A 4,354-nucleotide genomic window follows, 5' to 3' on the forward strand; every position below is an offset into this window, starting at 1 on the left:
TTTGTCCTTGGCTTCTCAGTCAGCCCTCCTTGTCCAACATGTTCAGAGAGTCTGGTTTGATCACATGCTCCATCAGTAGTCCAGCTTGCTTTGGTGAGCTCCCATTAGGTCAGCCCCACCGTCTCAGTGGGTGGGTGCACCCCTTGCGATCCTGACTTCCTTGCTCATGTCCTCCCTCCTTCTGCTCCTCATTTGGACCTTGGGAGCTCAGTCTATTGCTCCAATGTGGATATCTGTCTCTAGCTTCATCCATTGCCAGATGCAGGTTCTATGGTGATATGCAAGATATTCATCAGTATGGCTATAGGACAGGGCCATTTCAGGCTCCCTCTCCTTAACTATCCAAAGATCTAGCTGGGAACATCTCCATGGACACCTGGGGACACCTCTAGAGTCAAGTCTCTTGCCAACCCTAAAATGGCTCCCTTAATTAAGATATATACTTCCCTGCTCCCATATCCACCCTTCCTCCATCCCAATCATCCCATTCCCCCAAGCTCTCCCCATCCCCTCTTTTCACTTTTTTCTCCCCATATCCCCTTACCCCCCACCCCCGAGTTTCCAATTTTTGCCTGGCAATCTTGTGTCCTTCCAATATCCAAGAGGATAACTATATGCTTTTCTTTGTGTTCACCTTCTTACTTAGGTTCTCTAGGATCACAGATTATAGGCTCAATGTCCTTTATTTATGGCTAAAATCCACTTATGAGTGAGTACATCCCATGTTCCTCTTTTTGGGTCTGGCTTACCTCACTCAGGATAGTGTTTTCTATTTCCATCCATTTGCATGCAAAATTCAAGATGTCATTGTTTTTTACCGCTGAGTAATACTCTAATGCATACATATTCCACACTTTCTTTATCTATTCTTCCATTGAGGGGCATCTAGGTTGTTTCCAGGTTCTGGCTATTACAAATAATGCTGCTATGAACATAGTTGAACAAATGCTTTTTTAGTATGATGGAGCATCTCTTGGGTATATTCCCAAGAGTGGTATTGCTGGATCCTGGGGTAAGTTGATCCGAATTTCCTAAGAAACCACCACACTGATTTCCAAAGTAAGATTTAAAGCAGATTTTCTATATGCAAACGCACATCAAAATCTGGTAGGTAATTTCACAGCATAACTATTTATCAAAGCAACAATGGTAAGTTCTGCTAGGACCTGTGATCTCCCCAGTCATGGGTTTTGAACAAGTTTACAGTATCATGTGTGAATTCCCTCCTGTGTACTGGTCTCATATCTAATCATAAAACAGTTCATTTGACCCAAATTATACCAATGGACATATCTTTCTACGAAGTCAGCATTGGAGCATACAGGGTCTAGGGCTGGGTAAGACCATTGATGTATTTTCTATCCCAATAGCCTACGTAATACTGTCAGGTACTATGTAAACTAGCGGGGAGGGAGAGTCTTTCCCAATTAGTTCTGGGTTGATCTCTGTATTCCTCACAGTGAGTGTGAAACCTGTTTTTAATTTTTTTTTATTGTTTTATCTTGCAGTTTTCATACTCTGAATTGATCAAGGGGACCAAGATAATGCTATACACAGAAGTATGTTTTGTAGAACACACAGTAGATTATGGACTTGTTTTGAAGACATTAACAAAAGACATTTCACAGGATGGTAGTTTCATTCTGCCTTGACTGTTGCTGCATGTTTAGAGTACAATAATTAGTTTTGAACAGAAAAAGCCATTGTCAAACAAATGCTTTCAAAGAAAATGAAACACTAGAATGAGAAAACTCCAAAGCATTACATCTAAACTTCAGAGGAAATACTATTTATTAATATTGCAATAAGAAAATTTTGACTGCCAATTATAACTTTGTAGTTAAGAGTATTGACAGTGGAGCAAGTTCCAAACTTCATACCTCTGTGACGCTGGACATGGCATATCTTTCAGCTTCCAACCTCTTATTTGTACAAATAAAATATTCCCTTATAACTTCTTAATTTCTTTGGTGTGTGTTGTGATGTTTCCCTGTGCATTCCTGATTATGTTAATGTGAATCTTCTCTTTCTTTCTTTTGATTAGTTGGGTCGAGTCTGTCAATGTGCTTAGTTTCTCAAAGAGCCAGCAACTATATATATTCTTTCTATTGTTTTGATTTCATTAATTTCTGTACTGATTTTTATTATTTCTTGCCTTTAACTGGGTTCTTATTTGATTTGTTCATTTTTTTCCCTAAATTTTAGAGTTGCATCATTATACTGTTTATTAGTGTTCTTTCTTATTTTAAAATATCATTTTGAGGGAGGTAACCCAGACCCAGAAAGACAGTTATCACATGTACTCTTTTATAAGTGGTTTTTAAACATAAAGCAGAGAAAACCAGCCCCCAAATCACAATCCCAGAGAACTTAGATAACAACGAGGACATACATAGATCTAATCTACATGGAACTAGAAAAAGACAGGAACTCCTGAGTAAATTGGGAACATGGGGACCTCAGAAGAGGGTTGAAAGGGAGAGGAGAGGCAGGGAGAGGAACAGAGAAAAATCCAGAGCTCAATAAAAATAAATAAAAAATGTAGGCTCTTAGAGCTATTAATTTACCTTGTGTGACTGCTTTCAATGTGTCCCAAAGGTATTTGTCGAGTTGACTTCATTTTCTTTTTGTTCCAAGACAATTTGCATTTATTTATTGTTTTCTTCTAGAATAAAGCTTTTCTTTATGTCATGGAATTTGTCAGAGAAATGAAAATTTTGACTAACACACAAACGTGTTAGGTACACTTTTCTATAATGGTGACCATCTAGTTCTAGAGGTGTGCAAAGAAATGGCATGTTCTACCGAAATTTATGGTTGAACACTGTGTTAAAGAGCTATAAGATCCATTTTAATCCTGGCGTAGCTATGATACTTCATAAAAATCATGCAAGTTCTGTTGCATTATAAAAATAACATTAGCTCAGACTCTGTCCTGCAGGACTGACTGTCTTGTGGAGTACACATTGCCTACATGCCATTCTTTTTTTTTTAATTTTTTCTGTTTATTTTATTTTTTAGATGTTGCAAAAAAATTTTTCTGCCTCCTCTCCTTTTCCCATTTCCCTCCCCCTCCTTGCACACATCGCCTCCTCCCCCCACTCCCCCCCCTTCTCCCCCTCCCCCGCACTCCATTCACCCTCCCTCTTGAGAATGAAGAGCAGTCCAGATTCCCTGCTCTGCGGGAAGTCCAAGGTCCTCCCACTTCTATCCAGGTACAGGAAGGTGAGCATCCAAACAGGCTAGGCTCCCACAAAGCCAGTTCATGTATTAGGATCGAAACCTAGTGCCATTGTCCTTGGCTTCTCATTAGCCTTCATTGTCCACCACGTTCAGAAAGTCCGGTTTCATCCCATGCTTATTCAGTCCCAGTCCCACTGGCCTTGGTGAGCTCCCAATAGATCAGTTCCACTGTCACAGTGGGTGGGTGCACCCCTCGTGGTCCTAACTTCCTTGCTCATGTTCTCCCTCCTTCTGCTCCTCATTTGGATCTTAAGAGCTCAGTCCGGTGCTCCAATTTGGGTCTCTGTCTTCATCTCCATTCATCGCCAGATGAAGGTTCTAAGGTGATATGCAAGATATTCATCAGTATGGCTATAGGATAGGGTCATTTCAGGTTCCCTCTCCTCAGTTGCTCAAGGTACTAGCTGGGGACATCTCCCTGGATACCTGCGAGCCACTCTAGAGTCAAGTCTCTTGCCAACCCTAAGATGGCTCCCTTAATTAGGCTATATATTTCTCTGCTCCCGTGTCCACCCTTCCTTTATCCCAACCATCCCATTCCCCCAAGCTCCCCCCATTCTCCCCTTCTCACGTGTCTCAGCCAATTTCTCCTTAGCCCCATTCCACCTCACCCCTAAGATCCCAGGTTTTGCCCTGCAATCTTGTCTACCTCCCATATCCAGGCGGATGAGTATAAGTTTTTCTTTGGGTTCACCTTCTTATTTAGCTTCTCTAGGATCACAAATTATATGCTCAATGTCCTTTATTTATGCCTACATGCCATTCTTAAGCTTCAGGAAATCCGTGAAAGCATGTTTTGAAATAACTTTATGATTATATTATACTTCCACTGCCATCATATTGCAATTTTCTTCCCCCAATTCTATTTTCTTTAATGAAAATGAATGGAAGAATTGTAATAGTTTGTTGCCATATAGTTATAACATATAGATTTGACAGCTAAATTTACATCATGGATGATTATTTGGAACAAATTAATCTTTCAAAGCCTCAATTTTTCACCACTGTAAAGTGGGAGCAATTTTAGCAGACATTGCCTGGGAAATTCATTGCAAACCTTGGTGAGAATGCTGCTCACAATGTTTCTAATGTGTAGTGAACTTTGAGTAAA

The sequence above is a fragment of the Microtus oregoni genome, unplaced genomic scaffold (genome assembly GCF_018167655.1).
Source record: "Microtus oregoni isolate MIOR12 unplaced genomic scaffold, Mior012 000061F_ref0000440, whole genome shotgun sequence".
NCBI classification, from domain to species: domain Eukaryota; kingdom Metazoa; phylum Chordata; class Mammalia; order Rodentia; family Cricetidae; genus Microtus; species Microtus oregoni.